The following is a 24,412-nucleotide window of genomic DNA, read 5'->3' as shown; positions in this document are numbered from 1 at the left end:
ATGGGAGATGAGAGAGAGGTAGATGTTTACATGCATGTCCAGGAAGCCTGAGGCCCTGTTTCATGTATCAGTGGCCAATAGAATGTAGAAATGGAGATTAGGCACCTGCTGTATACATAGCACCCAAAACAAGCTCATTTCATATTTCAAGCTGAACAAAAGCTAAGAAACCAGGTGAACGGAGCAAACTTTACTGTTTACAAATAAGCCAAAAGCTGAAAACATATAAAATAATCCAATCCAACACAGTATACCTCTGGGACTTCTTGTCACCTGGCAGTATTTGTTTTAAATCTTTTGGCCCAAATGTTGTAGTGGAGGCAAAAATGTAACACAAACTAGGGTGAGCCCCAGGGAAATAGCAGTCAATCCGTGCCGCAGTAGCTGAGCCACCTGGAGACCGGCAAAGAGGGACCCCGTACCATCGGGCATGTCTGCTCTTCGTCACCTCCACCCCTCCTGATGTCCAGGAGGGCCCTTCATACGTTTCCAGTGAAGAAGGCTCTAAAAGGTAGGTATCATTGATGTGTCCAGAAAGAGTCTGGAGATAGTAACCAGGCCCAGAGCCAGGAAGAGGGTGAGGCTAGGGGAGGCACCCAGGACACCATTTAAGGAGGCGCGCAGGAGCCGACCCTGCACATACACATCCCTGAGAGTGAGTGCCTCCTTAAATGGCACGTCCTGGGCATCTGGCTTGTCTCACCCTAGTCTAGGCTCCGAGTTTTCCATTCATCTCAGGACAACTGAGCCCGAATGGAGCACTCTCAAAGGGGAAAACGATTTCCTTCATGTAGAGTATCATGAAAGGGAAGAATCTCTAGATGATACATACCCATTAAGGACAGAACACGAGGAACAAAATTAAGGCATGAGCTTGTGCTCCTAACATTGAGAAGATAATCGTATGCTAACCAGGCACGAGAAGCCGCTCTCTTTAACAAGCAGAGGTACTAAAACACTTTAAGTAAAGCTAACACAGGAAGACGCAGTTTGAGATGACAACAGTGAAGAAGCGAGCTTTGACATGGCATTTCCTCTTCTTACTAACATGAACCTGGGCTAGCTATAAAGTACTCAAGTACTTGGTCCGTTCTAGTCAGCCCCGAAGTACGTAATCGTGACTTCCGTTACGTTTTGGCCGGCGTGAAGTGAGTCCAGGAACACAGGATGAGCACTGCCTACTCAAGCTCGGGGTCCCTTGCGGCCCGTCTCTCGTCGGCCATCCCAAGCAAACTTTTTGCCAGGTGCACTTTGACACGCTGGTGTTGCAGAGTGATATTATGCGGCCACCCTAAGTACAGACAGAATCCTTCTCTGTCACTTATCAGCAACGACACCTACAAGTTCACTGTCTTTCTGAGGGCAAGCCCTCCACTTGATTCGGAGTTGGTGCTTCTGGTTTTTTGGTCAACAGCTCAACAAGCGCAGCTGGAATGCAGTGAGATGTGTCCGCCTTGCCACGTATGACCACCACCCCGGCTCTCTCGCTCCGTCCCCACGACCCTGCCTTGTTGGGGAAACAGGATTTGCCTTCTGAGTCACCCGATGGCAAGACCTCAGAGCTGAGTGTCTCAGTGAGGAAAAATAAGCAGCAGCATATGTCTCCCTTATCTGAGGCTGGCCAGAGCTGAGGTGCTCAGAATGTGCAGAAGTGCCTGAAGAGATGCTATACGGATTATGAGATACGATTGTGAATTTTATGACCTTCTGGGAAAAAATAGGAAACATGAAAGCAAGAGTTCCGTGCCAGATGTAAGAACTAAGCGCCACGGTTATCTGATTAGCATGAGAGACATGTGCTCTGAATGTGAAACACTTGTCAGTCCCCCCAGGTGAGCTCTCGATCTTATCTGCACCATTTACGTCAGGCTGCTCGGGAGTCTGCTCCTCTCAAATGGGACCCATATGAAGTTCGATCTTTTGCCTAGGAGAGACTGAGGAGTCTGCTGGATTTCTTTATTTCGAAGCCAAGGTGATTTTTATAGGAAGGAGACAGAAAGTTGGGACCTGGCTCGGGGTCCTGGGGGAGCGTGAGACGGGAAGAGGGCCTCCGGAAGTCAGCGCGGCAGGTCTCTCCCCCCACGTCACCGTGGGCCGCTGTCCTCGTGTTCCTACCGCAAGTGCGTGCTCCTTCCTCAGCTGTCACTTCTGAAGGCAGAAGCTGTCTCCCGAGGACACATGGGAAGCCCCACAGAGAGGGAACCTGACAATCACTGCTGTCACCCCCACGCTAAATGCACGATTTCATCTGTGTTTTGATTCCCCCAGATCCATCTCCAAGGGGCTCTAACCATCCCCAGAGCCTGCACCTCTCAGCCTGCAGAGTGCTGTGGGTTGCAGACAGACTTAGGTCGCCGTGCTCCTGCCAGCCTCTCAGACTTGAACAGCAATCGTTTTTTTCTTTTTTTAATGGTGGTACCCCCCGAAGGTGAGGATGGGGAGAGACAGATGCTCTCACCTACGTCTGGAAGGAATATAAATGGGGAGTGCCTCTTAGTTGGGCGATTTGGCAATGCTGCTCAGGAGCTCTTACTGTGTGCACAGCCTTTATTTGGTGACTCTACTCTGGAAGGAGATAATCGGACAAAGGCACAAAAACCTGTATGTCCACAGGAGCAGTTTTGATGATGGAAAAATCTGGAGACCACCTACACACCCCAATCGTAGGAACTGGCTACCCTGGCCTTTCCCCACAGTGGAGGACCAGCGCCGTTTCAAAAAAGGATGGCATTCATAAGCTTAGGAAAATGCTCTGTGTGCATCTTTAAGTGAAAAGGGAAGGTCCCAAAGGGCATGCCGAGTGGAATCCAGTGCTATAAACATAAATGTGCACGTGTGTGCATGTGTGTGTGAGAGAGGGGGAGAAGGTCTGGGGGAAGCTGTACCAAAATATTAATAGTGATTATTTCTACGTGGGGGATTGTGAGTAAATCATTTTTATTTTTTTGGCTTCTCTGTGCAATTTTCTGCAGCGAGCACATGACACTTCTGTGATGATGTTTTTGGAAACCCCCGCACTCTGCTGGCACCCCCGTCCCCCACCTGGGAGGGGTTTCAGTCCCGCGCGCACACCTGTCCCGCTCAGGGCCCTCTGGCTGCGCTTCCTGACGCGGTCAGCCGTGCTCGGCAGGCAGGTAGGCGATGCGTCGGCCCCCGCACTGTCCTTCCAGCTGGCGCGGCCGAGCTGGCAGGAGACGGGGCTGCCGGCTTGCCCTCCCACACCCCCGCCGGCGTCTCCGGGGCTGCGCCGCATTCTCTTCCCGAGCCCCGCTCACCTGCTCTGGCAGGCAGTCAGATTCCTCCCTCACTGCTCTCCCTGGGCCTTGGAAGAGAGAGTGGGTTTTTAAGATTCTTCACTACCCTCCTCCCTGGACATAAAGATAAAGAATTATTTATCTCCCCCCTCCGGTTAAACGTGGCATTCCTCGCTCGCAGCCTGTCTCCTCCTCTGCTTCCCCAGGCCCGCGGGGCTGGGACGGTGCTCTTCACCATCGCTGTCAGCCAGCTCACCCACTCTCGGCTCCCCCCGGCCTTGCTCAGCCCTTCCCCTTCTGTCTCCCAGCTCAACATGGAAATCTTCTCGTTTGCCTCCCCCTGTTATCCTGGAATTTCAGACTCCTCTCTCCCCAAATACGGCCGGGGTGGGGGCTCCAGCCCGCACATTTGGGCGGCAGCAGGACCCCATCCCTGTCATCGCCTCGGCGGACACCATCCTTCGCCGCCACCGACGTCAGCAGCATCCTGCAGACCCTGGAAGGTATCTTTGTAGTTGGCTCTGCCGGGGGCGTTGCACAGGAAACCGCTTTGCAGACCGAGTTAGATACCCTTTTGAAGTATTGGTCTTCAAGGAACATCAACTCTCGTCGGGGAGATATGCCATGAGCCTTAACCCGCTCATCCATAGCCATCCGGCTCCCCCCCACCTGTCAACTCCAAAGGCTTTTCTGAAGTTAGAGTAACTTCTCTGTGTACCGAATCGATTTCCTGCTTCACCGGGTCCAGATTACACACCATTGTAGTAGGTCCTTGCCCTGCTGACCCCGGTCTCCTACATGAGTCTCGGGGCAATGCGGAGGACCTGACTCACAGAAACATAAGTCTGTCTTAGCTCTGACTCCTCCTCGCCGTGTGACCTTGGGCAGGCCACTCCGTCTCTCTGATTTTCACCTATAAAATGATGACGGTAATGCCTACTGTGTACCGGTGTTTTCAGAAGTAGGAGAAGACCTGGTTGGAGCCCGTGACCAGGGCCTTGCTTTCCTGGCCCAGACATCAAACTTGAAGCGACAATAACGGATCATTCTGATGCAGAGCCGTTTTCCTCTAAACAGCAGAGAGGAACAGAGTCGTCTGAGGGATCAGATGAAAGAAGGGTGGCGCGGTGTCTGAGTGTGAGCTCATCCTGCTCCCCTGAGCCGGTCCTCCAGTTCCCTCTTTACACAGACACGGTGGGAGCAGTCGCACGGGCTCAGCCAAGCAGACAAGCTGACAAGCAGGGAGTCCGTTTGGGTTGTGATGAGTCAATGATGCCGAGCTTTTCGGCTTTCATTTTCCCTTCAGCTGACACATTGTGCCGTGAGCTGCGTGCTGCCCGGGAGCCAGCGTTTGCCTGGACAAAGACAGAGCGAACCGCGCAGGGCTCAGCGTAGGCAGAGCCGCGGTTGGCGTCCGCGGTTCCCCGAAGTGCGGGGCTCTGTCTGTGTTCCTCCCGTTCTTTGGAGAAACGGCAGCAGGAAGAGAACCCCTCCCTCTCGGCCCGTCCTGAAAACAGCCATCAACCTACTGGACGGGGCCGCTCTGCTCGATCTGGCCGACAAACGCAAACACAGCTAGACGGTTCTCCGACAGGCCAGGTGCCGACAGCTTGATGAATGGGACGGAGGCGCTCCGCGTTCATCTGTGACAGGTGCCGTTTCCACACACTTGCTTTCTCTCCCGGTAGCAGCCCCGGCTCCTGGAGATGAGTAAGGGAATGCTCATCTCAGGTTCTCCTCGGGGTCCTCGAAACAACACTTCGCACGGTGCAGGAAGGTTAGTTAAAGCTCTTAAGTCTTCCTCGCCATCCTTTCCTTTAAACACAGTGAGGAAAAAGGACTCCTCTGAACTGAGCGGCGCGAGAAAGCCCAGGCGCAGCTGCCCTCTGCCCCCAGCTGGCATGGTCTACAGCGGTTGCCGGAAGTCACAGCATTAGCATGTGCACAAGAACTCCCTCCACGTCACTCTGCACCTTTACTCACTCTTTTCTGTGCAGGTTTTTACCTCCGCCCTTAACCCCAAAGTTCCCTTTTATTATAATTATGAAGAGCCCGGAGTGTCATAGCTTTAGCACTTCCTTGCCTACATGACCTTGGGCAGGTCACGTCATCTCTCGGGCCCCAGAAACGGGGCGTCAGTTATTGAGCAGTGATTTACCGAGAGCCCATTGCATGCCGGCTGTCATCCCGGCACCACGTCTGCGGCGGAGGCCCACGGCAGGCGTGCCCCTTGCCTGAGGAGAGCTCATGTGCTGACGGGCGAGGACAGAACCCACCCCCGCTGTCTGCTCACCCGCAGTCACGGGACGCCTTCCGCAGCAGCCAGACGCTGCTCTGGGTGCGGGTGGTCCGGTGGGAAACAAGGCAAGGCTCGCGCTCTCGGGGAGCTTCTACAGGAGCAGAGATTGCGGGGTGCGGGGGGGCTCAGTGACCTAAAGCAAGGACGGGGTGCTCGGTGTCGGCCTATGGTGACTGCGCACCAACCAGCTGACCATAAGGGCGGCCACTGCTCCCAGCGTCACCTTCACTGCTGTCGCGTGGGCATCACCTGGGATCACAGACCCCTGGTTCCCGCTGCGGCTCGGACGCAGGGCTCTCACGCTCAGTCCCTGAAAACGTGCGTCACCGCGCTGAGCCTGAGCGTCCTTGTCTGTAAAAGTGGGAAGAACGGCTACTCTTAGGGACGCCGGGATTCAGGGAGGCGCCCTTTGCAGAAGCCCGCCCGTGAGGTCTGATGCCTGGGATGAGGCCTCCACGCCTGCGCTGTCTTCTGGGCGCTCGCACCTGTCTCCGCCCGTTTGAACGCAGCGGTGAGTGGCACGCAGCGTGTCGAGCACACTTCGGGGCGGCCGTTGTCCCTCTGCCTTCTCCTCCCCTCCACGGGGTCAACTGCATTCCTTCCCGGGTCTTTTCTCCCCGAAAGCCGCACCACGAACACCCCCCACGTGGATGGCGAGGTCCCCTTCTCCTCTCCGGGGTTGACTTCCTGGGAGATGCGGAGACTGAGACGTGGTTGGCCGAGAGGAGACGCTGGCGTTGACTGGGCCGTGCTTCCCTTCGGTGACCTTTCCAGCTGAGGGATGCCCGGCTCCAGCCTGTTGTTGACTCTGGGTGTTGCTCCTGCAGAGCCCGAGGGGAATGAAGGGACACGGATGGCGCCCTCTGCTGCCTTCCGTCACGTCTGTCACGCAGTCACTGCTGTTTTCTGTTGGCCTCAGTCACGGTCAGAAGCAAATTCATCTGGAAATACACGCCCCACCCCCCCCCCCGGCAGTCTTCACTGAAAAATGTTAAACAGCTTTATGAAGACATAGTTCACATACTTTACATTTAAAGCCCACAGTTTAGTGGTAAAAACCACTAAACTAAAACGTTTATTCCTAGATATGTGCACCCATCACCACAGGTGATTTAGACAGTTTTCCCGACCTCAGGAAGAAACCCCGTACCCTTTTGCTTTCCCCCCATCTCCCCGTCTCCGCTCTGCCACGAGCTCCAGCAACCACTGGTCTCCTTGCATCTCTGCAGGGTTCCCCGTTCTGGGCTTTCACAGGGGGTGAGCCACACAGCACATGGTGTTTTATGACCGGCTTCCTCCACCCAGCTTGATGTTCTCACGATTCCTCCGTGTGGCAGCACGGACCCACCGCTCATTAGACTTCAGGGCTGAGTGACGTTCTGCTGTACAGATACACCGCATTTGGTTTATCCACTCGTCTACTGCGGACGTTTGGGTTGCGGTCACTTTACGAACAGTGCTGCCACAAACATTCACGTGTCATTGTGTGGACACGTGTTTTCATTTCTCTTTAAAAGTGACTTCTAAAAACTTCTCTTTGGATAAATGAGGAGGATGGTAGTAACCATTGTCAGAGCAGACAATATCTACTGTGTGGCCAGTTGGTATCAGAAACTGAGCTAAGTTTATTCCATCGAACCCTCATGGGCCTGGCCTGCGGCGGGTACGTCCTTATCTCCAGTTTCCAGCCCAGGGGCCCGAGGCTTAGAGAATCTGAAGAACCTAAGAAGCCCCTTGAGATCATCCAGGATATTTGTTTCTTTTCTTTGGGGGACCAAACGTGAAAGACACAGACTGATCCTGGAAAATGTTTCTTTCTAAGAGTCGCAATCCCTGTTACGCTCCGCCCTGCCCCCACAACTTTATATTCATTTTTCTGGAAAAGAAGTAATATTCAGCTTCAGAGTCTGCATCTGTAAGCTGCCTCCCAGTCCCCGGATGACTTTGACATAGAAAAACCACACTGCGGACCCTGCCTACGTCAGCACATGCGACAACAGACGCGACCCTTAGGTCGGTCCTGTGCCCTGATGAAACTCGGCTCGGTTTCTGCCTGGAGTTACAGGTAAAGAAGCAGGTAGGCGACCACAGATGGTTAAAAAGGAATTCCAAAACGCATCTAAATCTCTTACATGGCACCACCTCCTAGGCTCTCTCTCTAACCATTTTCCAGATTTCTCATCACAAGACATCCAGAAACGAGGCTGGTAGAGACAGGCCTTTCCTTTGGAGGGTACGAGTCAGGCAGGCAGTGGGGGATGGCAGAGTGGAGGAACGTCAGGAGGCGGAGGACACGGGCACTGTTGCACGTGGTTACATCGTCTTCTTGCAGCGCACCCATGTTTCACTTCATTTGCCCACTAGTAGGAATGGGAAAATTCAGACTTATTTCAGAGGCCCCGCCCAGGTCATCTGACTAATAGATGACCACAAAAGGCAAAGAGATACATACAATGTACTGTGCACTGAACAGCAGAATCGGAGAATAATTTACCTTGTTTTGGCTAGACTGCAAATGACTGACATGACATAAACATAAGCTGATCTTCATTATTCACAGATCCCATGTTTGTGAATTCCTCTACTGGCAAAAATTTATTTCTGACCCCCCCAAAACCAGTACTTGCTGTGCTTTTGAGGTCATTTGTCAAGATGTGCAGAGCGGCACAAAATCTGAGTTGCCCAACGCAGAGGTTCCCAGCTACGGTCAAACAAAGGCTCTGCCCTCCCGGGCCAGGGCTCACACAGGGATGGCCAGGGCGGGGCAGTGCCAGGTCCGGCTCTCAGGCCAGCTGAGTGCGGTCTGAATCCCACCTGGGACACCTGTTGAGTGGAGTGACCTCGGGCAATCCACCTGAGACTTCCAAACCTTGTTTTCCTTTCATAAAATAGAACAGAATTTACCAGGAGGAGTCGCCTTTAGAGGTTAAGATGATAATCTGTGAGCGTGCGTGTGCACACAGCTCCCCTAGGAGCAATGGTGAAGGTGCCTTATAGAACGTAATAACAAGAATCGAGGGCTCATTGGTTTCACGACCCTGTGGGATTTGGATGATGGAAAGGAGTCTCCACCTGTTCTTGGAAACTAGCTCGGCGCCCAGGATGCGTCCGCCCAGGCTCGTCAACTCAGACTTCTGCCTGTTTCTCTAGGCAAGATCACAAAAACTTACATGGAGACCTCACACTTTAAAGATCATCTGCCTCCTCCTTTTTTCCCCTCACCATAGACCCTTTCTTTAAGTGAAATCCAACAATGAAAACGTTAACACATAAATCAGACGAGGGCAGAGCTGGATGGTTGCAACAAGGGGCCCCGGGGAACCCTGAGTCCTCGCAGCTGGAAGTGTCCTCCCACCCCTTGTCCTCACCCCGCTCCTGGAAAGGCCCCTGGGGCGTGTACCAAGAACCCCGTCAATGAATGTGAAGACCACTGATTTAGCCTAACACCCGCCCTGCTTGTGTGAATCAATTCAGACCCCAAGAGGTAGGTTCCCTGGAAGTGTGAGTTAACAGAGCTCTGAACAGCCGGGCCCCCATGCTCTGTAAGGTATCGCTGCCATTTCTCCCAACCTGTCTATCCAAGGCGCCGAGGTGTCAACCGAGACTTGCCTGTAATAAACCTTTATCTCTAATGCACACGGCCTCGAGCACAGGGTGAGGAGGGGCTTTTCTTAGAGGACAGGAGGACATCACAAATATTAGCTCACTGGAGTCCTAAAATGGGATGTAGCCTAAAATGGGATATAGCCAATGGGAAATGGCCAGTACGCTCTGGCCATTTATAATCCAATTAATTGATATTAGGGAAGAAAGTTTAGATATCTAAGTTCATAGGGCTTTCATGAAAAATACAGACAGCCATAAAACCATACATTATAAAAACATCCCATTCTTTTCATGTTTGGAATACTTTAAATTATACTTTTAAAACTGTAATCTAGCTAGCTAGCGAGCTACCTACCTACCTGCCTATCTAAATATTTCCACTGAGTTTGTTCCAAAGTTTGGAAAACTAAGCTCAAGGGTGTTGTTCAAAGTCACACAACCAGTTTGTAGTGAAGCTGGACCTTAATCTGAGGTCTTCTGCCTCTCGGTTCACTGCCTTCCCTGGTCTCAACATTACTCACTGGGGCCGTATCGGGAAGGGCACATGCCGTGCGGAACAGGCCCACACTGCCCAGCAGAAAGAAAACTCCTTTGCTGACGCCCCCACTTTCCCAGTTCAAACTAGACCTTGGTCTCTACTCTTCCAGGGAAGGCCAGATACCAAAGGCCAGATACAAAATTTTAGCAAGTAAGTTCTTTTCTGGCTTTTGAGTTTTGAAGGGACCAGGTTCGAAGATTTAAGGGATTTTCAAGGGTGCGTTCGATCATAGGGATTTTCACACCACTGCTGACTTTCGAACAAACCCCTGACTACACTGTACTTCCCTCCAAAAAGAGGTCCACTTAGAAGAGCCTGCTGGGCTCTGAAATAATCTGGGAAGAGGAGGAAAGGTAGCTGTTTAAAAACAAACAAACAGCAGTTCAAAACATGGTCCCCTCTGTCCACAGGGAGGGGCTGTCACCCACCTGCGCTCTGCCCCGCCCCTCTGCCTGACGGACACTGGCGCAGCCAAGCCGGACTCTCCCCTGCCAAGCTGCTCTGCTGCCCGCGGGTCTGAGCCCAGCTGCCGCAGGGGTTGCAGAAAGCCCTTGGTTTTCCCCTGCAGCACACCTCTAGCCTCTCCTGGGATGTCAGGGACAGGACTAGGAGGGTCTCGTCTGCTCATCTCCATGGCCTCAGGGGTCGGTGTCCCACTCATCCCAGCACTGGGCACTCATCCCCTTGGCTTGCTCAGGCCAGCTGGTGGTTCGTTAGGTAGAAAAGTCACTCACTACAAGGAACAAGTAGACCGCTGAGTAGAACTCCAGGTAAACACAGGACGGGACTTCTGGGTAAGGTACTTCCTCCACCTGGCGGGTGATGCCCAGCCAGACCATCCCCAGCCTGCACAGCTCCAGGTGGAAGAGCAAATGAGGTGGGGACAGGACTCGCCTCACCTGCTGAGAAAGCCCTGCAGGCACCCAGCCCCTCCAGGGCCTGGGGGAGGGGCGGGGACCAGGGCTTTTCCTGGACGGCCCTGGTTCTGAAGTCCCACTTCTGCCAAAATTGATCAGCTTCTGCGGCACGTGGCCGATCGCACACGGGCTGCTCCAGTCCTGCCGTCCCAGCTGGGAAACCCAAGCACGTTTCCTCCGGTTACGAATGCTACACCTACCTCTCCCCAGCCCCCGACACACACAGCATTTATGTCAGATACACACTAATGCGAAGGCAGTGGAGAGGGAGGGGGGTTAACAAAAGGGGAGCAACCTCATAGACACAGGGAGTGTTCTGATGGCTGCCAGATGGGAGGTGGGTTGGAGGGATGAGCGTGGAGGGGGAAGGGATTACAACGTACGAACTGCCAGTTCTGGGAACAGCCTCCGGGGTGTAAGCACAGTGCAGGGAACATGGGAAACGATACTGTAATGCCTATGTAAGGCGTCAGGTAGGTTTGTCCTAGGCTTACTGGGGCGATCACTTTGTAGGCTATATAAATGTCTAGTCACTATGGTATACACCTGAAACTAATATAACAGTGTATGTCAACTGTAACTGGAAAAAGAATTACTAAAAAATAAATCGTAAACATATCTGTGCTTAAAAAAGTTCATCCACCTTTCTCTGCAAAGCTCCACTCCTGCACCCTTCCCTCAGTGCTTGCCTTGGCGTCTCTCTCTCTCCCCTTCTCCCTCTCCCTTTCTCCGTCTCATCCCTAGGAGCCTGTTCCTGACCCCACGCCCTCCCGAGTCATCAGGCAGAGCGAGTTAACTCTGCGGAGTCCCCACCCTGCATGAAGTCCCGCTTTGCCGCTTGTCCGCACCTCCCAGCGGGCCCCCCGCTCGGGCCCCATTCATTCTCACTCACACAAGCGCAAGGCAGCAGGGCAGAGACTCACTTCTACACCTGATTCTACTGCTTTAAGGGCCAGAGCAGCGAGGGTCTATTTTAATTTTAAACAGCCATAAATATCTCTCCATGCCCACACCTTCAGCTTTGCTCTGGCCCAGTAACTCCACGGCCGCCACGGAGGACAATACTGAATGTTGTGGGGGCCGGGAGCCAGGGGCCATGGTGATTCTAGGTGTTTTGCGTTCATCACCTCACTCGGGCCCCACGCGCCTTATGAGGTCGGTGCTACCGTTATCTCCTTTCCAGGGAGGGAAACTGAGGCTCGGATAGAGAGTGTGTAGCTTGGCCGAGGTTGTAGAGCTGAGGATTTCCCTCAGAACTTGCCTTTTGAGTCTCACGTTTTGCTCACTTGCTCACTACAGAGTCCACTGTCTTCAACACAGCTTTAGGACTGAACTTCCGGGGAGCAAGGGACCCCGAACCTCCAGGGAGGAGTGGAGAAGGCAGCGGGGCCGCCTATGCCGTGCACACCACCGCCTCGCCAGTGCTAGCGAGCTTTTCCAACCTCAGAGAATGTGGCGTTCCATGCTAACCAATCATTTGAAATTCCTGCAATAAATGAAAAAATAAACACACAGTTGAGGACATAATTCAGCGACCCTCGCTCCCAAATGAGGCTGATTGCGGATAGAAAGCAGATTTTCGCATTTACTGTATGTGACAGCTGTAGGAGCTAAATGAATCATCTGTCTATTCCTATCGCCGCGTTCCTCCTGCGCCGCGCGGCTCTCTCCCCGGGGCTGTCTGTCTCCCCGTTCCGGGACGGCCGCTCCGCGCCGCTCCAGTTATTAATTCCATGTTTGGATCACAGTAACACCAGTCCCAGTTCAGTGACCTGCAGTTCCTATTGATTTAAGTGATGAATTATCTACACTGCGATGTATTATTAACTTTATTTTGTCTCTTATTCCTCCCGCATTCATGCATCAAAATAACAAAGCGCCATTCACAGGCTAAAAGGATCCATTTCCCTTCTCGCATTTCCCAGAAGGGCGAAGCCACCGCATGGCAGAGAGGTAATTACGCAGGGCTGGGGGTGGGGGCTGGGCATTTATTTTGCCTCTAAATTATTTATCTGAGCTGCGAACCTGGGGGAGGGCTGGGACAGGGGTCTGGCGGGGGGCGGCTGGGATCTGAATGGGGGACGATGGGACCCGAGAGGGAAGTTAATGAAGACAAGTGGAGATTAGAGCCTTGGAGATTCACAAGATATAAAATAACCTCAATCGAAAAGTCACACGCGGGGAATCTATCAGACCGGTCTGATCCTGGCAGGAGAATGGGGGTGAGCGAGGCGCTGGCTCATGGAGAGGAGGGGAAAGAGAACCACGCCCAGGTTTTCTCCCGAGGTCCCTATCCTTCTCGGCTCTGCTGGGCTCTGCCTGCGGCTGTGTCCTGGCTGTGCGCCACCGCCTTCGTCTTCCTCGGATAACAGCGCCCTGTCCTACTGCCTGCCGAGAGGTTGCCTTTCCTTGCATACGATCTGGTGGGACCGTCAATCAAGATGTCCCACCCTTGCCTGACTAAAGGCACTGGCCCAAGCTCGGTCAATGAAGAGTCTCCATCCACGGCAGCTGAATTACAGGCAAAGGGACGGAAAAAACTGGATGCAGTCGGCATCCCTCACCAGCACTGGGGCCTGGTTTTCAACCTTCCCTTTGATTTGACATGCTCCACCCATGTGCTTTCAAAAAAGCCCTTTTTACTTAACTAGATGTGCTGTCTTTTGTTGCTTTCAGCCAGAAAACTGCGGCTAAGCAGCCAGAGGGGTGTGTGGAGTGTCACTGGGCCCCGGGAGAAGGAAAGGGGAGAGGGAGGGGCTGGAGGGCGTGTCCCTGTCTCCTCCTTGCTCAGTGCCAGACAGCAGCACTCACACGAACCGGGAGGTGGCAGAAGAAGAAGTCCCAGCATTCCTCTGTGCACTTTCTCCCAGTTCCAGTGCGAACCGAAGCCAACCTCCCAGCCTCCAGGATTCCTGTGGGGCGATTCCAAAGGTGGAGATGGAGAGACACCCGATCTGGCAGCCCCACCCAAGGGACCTCCACATGAGTCGCCTGGGGTCAAGCACCCACCCATGAGTCAAACCCAGAGCGGAAGGAGAGACACCCAAGACCTCCCAGCTTGACAGGGAAGGGGAGGAGGCTAACTGTGTAACAGTTTCCACGTGCAGAGAACCTCAGGGTTACCTGGTCTCCTTCCTGACTCCACTAACCTTAGAGACCTCGTGGGACACGGCCGACCTCACCTAAGGCTGCTCTGACCCTGTGACTCACGGCTCAGGAGGCAGCCTAGGCAGGAAACTGGTGTCGCTCTGTTTTACTGTGCTTCCTACTTGTCGCCCTTCTCGTCTGATTCAGACGTGAGAGCCTCTGGCCCTCCTTCCCTTTCTTTCCTTGTTTTCTGCTCACTGTCCCCACCCAATGTGAAGAGCACAGAGCTGAACATGCAGTAGACAGAGCCTGATTTCACCATCAGCCTGGCCCCTTGCAAGAAGTCCACAATGGCCGGAGAAATGAGTTCTTTCTCTTTCCTGAACTTCACCAAATAAGGAGAAGAGGATCAGAAAACCAGTGTGATGAGATTATATGCAAGAGGGTCAAAGATTAAAAATCGCTGCCTCTCATTATTAGAGCAGAGATGACAGATTCAGACCAGAGCACAAAAGAAAATACATTATTTCAGAACAGGATATGAAACCCAGTCCCAGGTGATTAGTCTCTGTTAAGTAAATTTACTATCTAATCTTTTAACTGTCTCCCGAAATTGCTGGTCTGAGATCTCCCTCCCTCCTCAGCTGGAAGCTCTGCCGCGGGCGGGGGCTGTCATCTGCCCTGACTCCGTCAGCACGCCGATGGAGCTGGGACTCATCCTGCCGGGGTGAGGGGCACTGGGGGGCTGCAGCAGACGCGGCTGGAAGCAAAGGCACCTCACAACAACAACAGGATGCGTGCACCACAGACGCGCCCGACTGGAGGAAGGAAGGACGGGGACAGAGGACAGGGGATTGTCCCCTGACTCTGGCCGCAGAGCCAGGCCCATCAACCAGGAGACAGCTCTTCAGTGTCACTTTGGAATCGTCCTGGAGAAACTAGGCTCTCCCCTTTCCGCCCAGCCCCAAGGGGCCAACACGCCAAGGAATCCCATGCTCCCGGGTTGCTCTGTAAGCAGGCCAGCCTTCAAAGCTTTGATTTTAAATGAGTGCTGCTTCCCGGGCCAAACACCGCAGGCCTGTGCTGGGGCCAGAAGAGGGCGACCTGTGCACCTGGAGGCCCGGCAGGCTCACAGCAGCATCCGGGCCACGGCAACGCAGAGGGAAGACGGCACCGACTGGCGAGAAAGGGGGTCTATTTCTCAGTGTCTCTCTTGGCGCGGGTGCCACCGCTCGCACGGACCCTGAGAGCCAGAGAGGGAGAGAACGTCAGACCCACGGCGAGCCCTTCTTTCTCTATTTACCAAAAGGAACTCTTATTTCCTCTACGCCTCACTGTTTTCTCATCGTCTGTTTAGTCTAAAAGGCTGAACTATTGCACAAAGAAAGTTCTTTCCAAGAATGAGTTTTCCAGAAAAAGCTCTTCAGACAAGGGTGGTGTGTGCAATGCTCTGCGCCGCCTGGAGAATGGGGCATGTGTTTAACAGGAGGGGGCGGGAGCAGGCCGACTCCCCAAAGGATTCCTGAGGTGCTCTGTTTGTGTGATTTATCCCTTCTGGAAAATCCAAACATACAAATGCGCCTGCTGGCGCGGCCAGGGCAGACTCGGGGACTCGGGACTCGGGCCCCCAAACAAAGCTAACCGAGTACCATTCTCCACCCCTGGGGGCTTTCTCAGTTGTCACCTTTGTAGGTTGCCACCAGAACAGATCAAAGGGAAGTCGATGCCCCTCCGTGTGCTTCTCAAAGAACCCCGGGAGAGCAGAACCTGGGCAAAAAGGGGCTTTTTTTTTTGGCTCCTGGGACTTCAGAACCTGACATTATCATCCTGCTCATCAAGGAAGCGAAGTTACACAATCCTGAGGCCCCCGCACTACTCGAGAGTGGGCCGCAACCCTCAGAAGACTCAAGCCCCAAGCCCGTTTCATCTAGTGAATCACCGCTCACAGGAGATTTCATTCGCAGCCTAGGAGAGCGCGGCCAGTCCCCGCCCCCGCACCTCTTCCGCCCGCCTGAAACGGACTATGGAGGCAAGCCTGGGTTTGAGACTTGGGCGAAAGTCGATGGAGACGACAGAGAGTGAAAAACACATCCTCACTCATATGGCATTCGACCGAGGGGCAGGCTGCTCGCTGGGCCAGGAACCATGCTCAGGGCTTGAAATGCGTGATTTTATTTGAGCTTCAGAACAGGTCTGGGAGTCAATGCTTTTACCGAGGCTCAGAGAACGAAGGTCACCCTGCTTGGCAAGCGGCAGAGCGAGGCTCAGGACCAAGGCCTGCCTTTCTCCACGGTCCAAGGTCTCGTCCTCCCATATCGACTTGGACAACACAGCGAGGCTTCAGGAAGGCCCGAGAACATCCCGGGCCCTTGATCTAGTGCTTACAAGGCCATGGGCTTCACCTAAGAAATAGTCATGGAGGCAAAGACCTACTGGGCTGGCCGAAAAGTCTATTCAGTGTTTTTTTTGTTTGTTTTTGTAAATATAAGACATGTTTTTCATTTTGACCAATAGCTTTATTGGTTTGGATATTTTGAGTATGTTGGCTGTCTCCCACTATTGGCTTCTAGGAGGTGGAGGCCAGGGGTGCTGCTAAACATCTTCCAACACATAAGACAGCCCCGCAGCAAAGAATTATTTGGCCAAAACGTCAATAGTACCAAGAAACTTCACAAACCACTTTTGACACATCCGATCAGTCACAGAACCTTCTCTATACACTGCACAAATCTTTTTATGTATTTCAGTTGTGTTTTTACCTTTCCTGAAATAATATAGTATAATATGCCAAAAACATTGCATATTTTATTCCATCTTCAATATTAAAATGCCTGCACAGAAATTCACCAATTCTGATGGTTTTTTAAAATGCACGTTGATATGACAGCTATCACAACACAATCTAACAAAATTATTTCGAATGAAGTTAAAGACAACTAAGCACTACTAGAGCAATCATCGTAAGGAAAACAACTAAGCAAACTTTTTGGCCAAACCAATATTTAGAACGATGCTCAGTAACACTATTGGCAACAGCAGAAATTTGAGAGACAAATATGGTGTTATTTCCGTGCAATAAAACACTCTACTGTGGTCATTAAGTCACTAGGATAAAAGCATATTTAATGACACAGGAATGTTTACAGTGGAACGGTAAGTGAAAAAAATGGACGTGTAATTAAATGTCCATCAGCGAGGTAATGGCACGTCCATTGGGTACAGCTGTACACGGAACACTGTGGCAGTGAGGAAAGAATGATTGGGTTCCACGTACGTGCTGACTTAGAAGGATTTCTGCTTTATGCTAATTTGCCTTTTCCCCAAAACCATATTAATTTTTTAAATAAGAAGAAAAAGCATTAAAAACAACTTTCAACAATCACGTGCAAGGCACTGTTTTTGGAGACTGTCTCAGTATATGACTTGGTCACGATGTGTGTGTAATGACGTCGCACGTGAGCGAGGTTGCTTGTGTTTACCATACACCTGCGATCTGAACCCCACACGGTTTGCTCACAGGTGTGCATTCGCACGTTGTGGGGTGCCGGCTAACAGCGATGTGACTGTGTCACAGGCCAGATGTTGGTAAATGAGGGGATCTGAGGGCGTGGGTGGGACCTGAAGGAAGACGGTGGAGAAGACAACTGGGAAGGAAGCAGGAGAATTACTCCTTCGTCAGCAGCGGTGCCGATGCATACGACAGGGTTCCACACTGAGACCCTCCCTCATGCCCATTAAAATGAAACAAAATAAATAAAGCCTCAAGTGGCAGGACCAGCTGGGCTGGCAGAGCTGAGCATGGGCCTGATCGGCTGGCATTGTTCCCAGCCAAACACGCCCTGACTTTGCTTATTGCAGACCGTGCTGAATGGGTTACCCATTCAACTGCTGTCCCCACCTCTCCTGCCCTTCACCGTAGTAACCATAAACCTTCACTTCGTCCCCGATCGATAACTCCACGCCTGAATTCTAAAGAGGTATCCTCTGCTCTCACAGTTCTCTGATAAATGGTCTGAATCATCGTCAGGCATAGTATTCCTCCAGCTCTGGGTCATTGTGTAGAGGCACCTGGTTTCCCGAGAAGCTTCTAGGACCCTGGCTACGTGAGGGCACTGAAGGTTGGGGGTAAGACTGGAGGGAGTCCAGTCTCAGGGGACTGCCACCAGTCCATGAACTCTTGGTTCCTGGTTTCTGAAGACGTAACCACGGAAGCTGAGCGTGAGTCGTCCAGAAGCGGGCTGCACGACCTGACGTCGCCACACGCCGGCCGGTAAGTGACCACCGCCCGCGCACAGCCTTTCCGTGACCAGCGTGCACAGCGCTGTAATGATTTTCCTTTTTTCTTATTATGTGTATGCTGAGTTTTTTGCGATGCCCTTCTAAGCCTGTTGAAGTATGAAATATTCAGGCTTCTCTTTGGCATGTCTTCCCTACTCCACTTTTCGGTAAGTCATTTTTATTATATTTTAGAAAATGGGTTAGTCTACGGGATGGAGTTTTTCTTTTTTTTTTTTTTCCAGAAACGAAGTCTATCCCCACAGATACTTTGGGTTTAGTCCTTTCAGTTTTTTAAAAACAGACATAATCCAGAGTTGCGTAGAGCTGGCATTTGGGGCACAGCCTTGTTCCCGAGCAAGCCTCCAGCCGGGTGGCACTTGGAGGGCCACCAGGAGCTTCTAAGGATCTCTGGGCCGAGCTGATGGGAAAGCCAGGGGACTGAGAGAATTCTGGAGCCTAGTGGCCTCATTTTGTGCGGAGAGACTCCGGGTTAGCACCCGTATCGTATCTCAAACACGGTCGTTATCCCCGCGGCGCCCTGCCTTCCCGGAGTGTTGCTGAAACTTTTCAGTGTCTGTGACGGTGCCCAGCGACATGGAATTTGTATTTAAGAAAACCCCTGCTACAAGAAAATTTATATCACACTGGTGGTGGGGGCGGGGACTAAGGTATTGATTGCTACCCTTAGCATTTCACTGGCTGGTTCAATTTCTTTTGAGAAAGACTAATTGCGCCTTTTACGCCCAGCTGTCTCAGCCACGGAAAAATCACACCTGGAGGGCGAGAAGTGGTCACGGGGCTGTCCTGGAGACCTGGGTGCCCGGATGCCCCTGTCTCAAGTGACATTTCCGTTTGCCTGCAAGATGGATTTGAACGTCAAACGGCTAAGTCGGACTTCTCGATCTCTCCTGGCTCCAGAAAATGGAGCGATCAAAACACCGCTCTGGACAATAAAACGTTCTTCGTTTTGTGGAGTTCCCGCAAGCCTCATTCCCCAGGCAAACTCCCCGAGACGGACGAGACCCAGGGGTCTCCCTGGCTGGTGCCAGTGTATCTTTTCACATAAATCGAGAGCAGGTTAGTGCTAAGGTTTTCTCCACTTAAGCCCTGCAATCCCTTCTCCTAGGACGGGAGCAAATAGCTTCTTAATCAGCAAAGCTGCAAATCCTAAGGGGGACTTCAGGGTTGCCTCGTTTCTCCGAGGCTGAGATTCCTCTCGGGAGGCAGTGCAGGGAGCCGGAGAGGGAGTGAGGCCTCACGGAGGTTTGTCCCCTGCTCCTCCATGGTTAGCTGGGGCCTCCAGGGAGATCACATCTCATCCCTGCCAGCTCTGTGCCTCGGTTTCCTCGTCTACAGAAGGAGGGAACCTGGTTCCTGGAGTTAAAATTAAATTAGAAAGCACTTAGAACAGTGATTGGCACGTCATAAATGTTGTGATAATTATTTGCTTATTTAAGGGGATATGAGCCATTTCTAAAAAGTTTTTTTAGTTACACGGTATGGCTAGAGAAATTATAGAAAAATTTTCCTTTCTGAAAAGAAAATCCACCCCTGTCCCCCGCCATTGGAATCTAAGAATGGAATTATATTAAGATTCATTACCATATTAAAAGAAGACCAAAACATAAAAGAAAAAAGGCAAGAAAGAGAAATGGAGAGTTTGATAGGGAAAACAGTGGGCGAAAGGAAGGCAGACAGTGTAAAACGCACTTGAGACAAACCAGAGTATCACTTGACTTTGGAACTGAGTACAGGCCTACCGCCGAGACACTGTGCGCTCGGGCCCAGACCGCCAAATAGAGAGAGTATCGCAATAACACGAGGCATGACTGTACCATAACACTTTAAAAAATAATAAAAGAACCCAGAGAATCCCAGGGGAGGAAACAGACACGTGGGATGGGACTTTGAAATGCTGGTGGACGTGAGGAGGGGCCGGAGCTGGGCGACCAGCCGGGCTGCCACAACAGCCTGGTGCAGGCGCAGGCGCCTCCAGCAGCACCGCCCTCTCTGACGAGGGCCCTGCTCACTCAGCCTGGATTCCCTCCGTGAGAGCCAGCGACCCCGGGTGACTCTTACCATCATGAAGTTACGGTGGCTACACTGTCCTCTCAAGACCAAGAACAGAAGGAAGTGTTTCCCAACGCCCAAAGATTTCCAGGTGAGACTGCATGGGGCCTAAGGACCGCTTTTGGGGGCAATGTCAGGGTAACTCAGAAAACCTCCTGCATGCCCGATTTGCAATGCTTTCTACTCCTTAATGAATTAGTCTCCAAATTCACAGGAAAATAATCAGAACGTGAGGCCGATTCTTAGTTAAGTGTTGGTAACATGGGAGTTACCGGGGAGACCTACACGTAACAGAAGACCGTGTCAAACTTCAGTGGGCTCTGCAACCCGAGGTGCTTGTTCGGCAGGCAGGTTCCTGTCCTCCCTGCCCCGTTCTGAGTCACCAGGTCCACACAGGGGCGGTCCTGCACAGGCAAGCACCCAGACGACTCCAGTAGTAAACTCAAAGAAATAATGAGCCAGAAACATCCCACACAGGAGGGAAATGCTAAGAGAAAAGCCACGAGAAACCACAAAGGAGTCACCTAAAGTTTTCAGACCATTTCATAGAGTCACAGCGACTTGACCCTCGAGTGCCCGCCAGACGAGATGCCTGAGGGCCAGGCATTTCCAGTTGCCCCTGCAGCCACCTGGCTCTGCACCCTGCTGGAGAGTCCAGTGCCTGGGTGGGGAGCTGACGCACAGCCCGAGTTCACTTGCACCCTTTGAATGGCCAGCTCGGGAGGCAGGATTCAACTCGCTTTGCAGCTGCCATCTGAGCCGGCCCGCAAGGTGACTGCCAGTTCTTCTGGGTTCTGCGAGGTCTTAGGAAGGAGACAGAGACGAGGCTTCAGCAGTCTCTGCTCTGCTGTGGTCATCAGCTAGTCATCGGAAAAGCCGAGGAACAGCTTCGGTTCCACGGGGCGAGCATACGTCCCAAACCGAAGGGCAGGACGGTGACGGGAGGCATCTGTTGACTGATGACTTATCCCCAATCGTTTACTTCCCGGCTTTATCTTTTACTCACTTCAGCAGCCCCCACTTCTGTGTGCAGAGCCTGTCTGCCCACGTTTCAGTTACTGCGCATGAGTGGGGGGAGCATGTGGCCCTGGGCTCAGCCAATCAGAGCCTCTCATTTCTCTGTCCCATGACCTGGCTAGGACCAATGGGAAGGGGGTGTGTTTGCAGGAATACTGGAACAAAGACAAAAGCACGTGCAATTCTGTACTCAACTTGAACCTGGGGGGAGTAAGAACTGGACCTGTGGTGGCCGTCCTGCCACAATGAACAGCTGTCGCAATGGAGCCCCTGAGAGAAAACTAGGAGAGAAAGGAGAAGGGGAAGAAGGGGTCGGGGCGGGGAGAGGTGTGGCAGCTGTATCTGACCCCCTGATTAAATCACCCTGGGCTTTTTCACATCTGGCACTTTTTTAAAAAAAATTAAACTTGGGTTGGCTTTTTCTGAAACTTGGTGACTGAAGGAGGCCTAACCAACTGAGCACGGCAAGCTGTCCAGCCTCACAAGGAAAACGCCACCTGCACTCTCTTTGCACGAAGACGCTGCCCGCAGTCTGCCCATCAGGTGTGCGCGTCCCGCTGAGGAAATCAGAACACAGCACAGCGCTCTGTTCTTTCACATCTCTGGTCACACGCCGGTCCCACAACTTCCCCTCCCACGGTGCTAAGTGCTTTTTAGGTAAATTCCACGAGGTAGGGCAAACATGGCGGTCCCCCTATGCCAGGTGAGGCAAGGTGAGCTGACCCGCCTGAGGCTGATGGGTCATGAAAGAGTCAGAACACACTGCACGGCCCTGGGGGGTGGAGACCGGAGAGCCACCACCTGGACGGGGGGGTCCTTCTCTCCTGGGTTCCCTGGTCCCCCCACCCTCCCCAACCTTGGCAGTCGAAAGGCGTCTCTCAGTCCACATGGGTAGCTGGAGGAAGAGGGCTTTCAACACATTCACTCATCGCCAGAACGCTGCATGCAGGCTCCCGCCCCGATTCCCAGCGTCCTTGCCCAGCTCCGCCCGGCACAGTCCTTGCCCGCCCCTGCCCTGCACACACCCTCCCGTGGTGCTCCCGCGACGTCGGCTCTTCCAGACGTGCCATGAGCACCACCCCCCAGACCTGTGCCAGCCCTGTTTCCTTCCACCAGGAAACAGGTCGAGGTTTTAGCACGGGCTTTGCGTCACCAGGACCTGGGTTCTAATGGGGACCCTCTCACTATTGATACAAAGGTGGGCAAGTGACGACCTCCTGAAGGCTCAGTTTCCTCACCTATAAAGCGGGGGCCATCATCAGATCTCAGGGAGCTTTTGCAAGTTAAAGACATACGTGCAAAACCCTGGGCACGGGCCTCACTGACAACAGTAAATACTGTTAACGGGAGCTCAGGCTCACGGACGCTGTCAGCACATCATTTCACGGTCACTACACTAGCTGCCCCTGTTTATGCGGGTCCTCCCTGTCCGTCCGCAGCTCCTCGCAGCCCTGCCTTCTGCCTTCGTTTTTAACCCCGACCACTCCAGTTGTCGCTCCCCCTCCATGGCGGGCCCGCTGCTTGGACGTGAGAGCATCATCCTTTCCCCCATGTATGCGGGACCACCTGTTTGCCCCGCCCAGAATCCCTGCGCTGTCCTGCGTTTCTGTTCACTCCGCTCTGGTCTCCAGCACAGCCAAGTGGTCGAGGTCACGACCTTTAGCACGACGCTCTGCTGGCTTCAGACCCTAGCTCTTAAAAAAGTGACCGCTTTCCAGGCCCAGTTTTCTCATCTGCAGACCGGTGATGACAAGAATGCCTCCCACTCTGGGATGCTGGAAACACTCTGGAAGATACCGACCGTATGCGAAGTGCCAGGAGTAGTTGTTTATCACGTGCACAGAGCAAGTTCGACCCTTGTCAATCCAACTACCGCCTCAGCCGCACAGCACTTAGCTGCTGCCTCAAGCCAGGTAGGGGATGAACTGACTTAACCCAGAGGCATTTCCTCCCCCGCAGTGACACGCGCTCTCCCACATTCCCCCTTACGGCCACGAGGTGGCAGCCTATCCATTAGAGAGGAAGCTTCTACTCCTCGAACAGGGAGGGGATGATTTGTTGTAATACATAGATGACTTTTCTTTTTCCTTCTTGGTGGTGGAGGGCGGCGGAGGTAGGCTGAAAATCCTCAGGCAGCGATCCTGCTTCCATTTTCTGTGAGTTTATTATTAGTGCCAAATAGCGCGAAGTGACTGCTCAGAAGCTGATCCGACAGGTCAAACTGCACGGGGAGGTGCTGCTTTGGAGGAATGAATGGGGCCGGCCGATGCCCCTCACCCGTCAGCCTGGCTCCACCGGGAACCTGGCTGGGTTCAGGGGTCCCCTCCAGCCTGCGCTTCCCCTGGCCTGCTCCTATGTGAAGGTGTCAGGGAGGCTAATGTATGGCACTGTGGGCACACCTGGGGTGACCGTTTTGTCTAGGACTGTCCCAGTTTAAAAGCTGGAAGTCCTGTGTCCTGGGAAGTCCCTGATCCCAGGCAGACCAGGGCGGGTGGTCACTCTGCCCTCACAGCTCCTCTAATTTAATGACATGGCCCCCCTCTCTCTCTCTCTTTCTTCTCAATTGCATGGACACAGAATTCGCCAGAGCCCTAGAACTATATAATTCTATACTGGGAAGGGTCACAGACAACAGTCATTGTCCCCAGGGAGGGGAGAAGGGGAAGGGCTTGCCCGGGTCACACGACTGGGCTCACAAGGAAAGGTCCAGAGCCCTGAGTCTCACCTGAAGCTTGGGCTTCCTGTCCACCTGGAGCCCTAGGGCACAGAGGGAGGGGTGTCTGGCTCCTTGGCCGAGCTCTCAGGATAGCTTCTGGAAATGAGCAACCCAGGGAAGCCCCCCTACCCCCCAGGGAGACGAGGATCTAACTTAAAGCAAACTTCACGCCAGGTTCTCAGTGTGCTCCTCTAATCGCCTGCATGGCAAACCTTCCCGGGTCTCAGCAGTAGCTGGAGAAGGACCAGCTCGGGGGAGTCCCTCAGGGGCCAGCAGGGCAAGAACTGAGCTTCGGAAGCCTTCCAGGGTTTGGCCTCCAGGGACGAGAATGTGGCTGCTCTCTCCTGGAATCTGCGCCCCCCACCCCGACCCGTCTCAGCTGTACGAGCCGGTCGCAGCCCCGGCCCCATCCGAAGCAGGGTTCCCCGGGTTTGTTTGCATTAACGAGTCCTGCTGAAGCAAACCCCTGCTTGCCGCAGTGTTAGCGGACGGCCACGTCTCCGCAGGCTCGGCCCTGGCACTGAATTGATTCGCCTCGGAGACACACCACGGCATTGGAGTTTGTCATTAGAGAGCCAGACCGAATGCCGGAGCCCTGGCGGAGCAGGATGGGAAGGGCGCCCCCTCGCA

The 24,412-nt window shown here is 53.1% G+C and overlaps 1 protein-coding gene and 1 long non-coding RNA gene across 3 annotated transcripts in view; one reads left to right on the top strand and one right to left on the bottom strand.

The window, feature by feature from the left end:
- SLIT3 (slit guidance ligand 3) overlaps window positions 1-24,412 on the bottom strand; it is a 517,665-nt gene that overhangs the window by 225,277 nt on the left and 267,976 nt on the right. The window lies entirely within an intron of this gene.
- Window positions 17,933-18,953, top strand: LOC123809162. The gene is made up of 2 exons (XR_006783970.1): window positions 17,933-18,146; window positions 18,727-18,953. It is a non-coding gene; the product is annotated as an uncharacterized LOC123809162 (long non-coding RNA).

The sequence above is a fragment of the Phyllostomus hastatus genome, unplaced genomic scaffold (assembly GCF_019186645.2).
Source record: "Phyllostomus hastatus isolate PE091 unplaced genomic scaffold, TTU_PhHast_1.1 phas_contig_150, whole genome shotgun sequence".
NCBI classification, from domain to species: Eukaryota; Metazoa; Chordata; class Mammalia; order Chiroptera; family Phyllostomidae; genus Phyllostomus; species Phyllostomus hastatus.
Note: the sequence above shows the minus strand (reverse complement) of the source record. Positions and strands in the feature narration are given on the sequence as shown.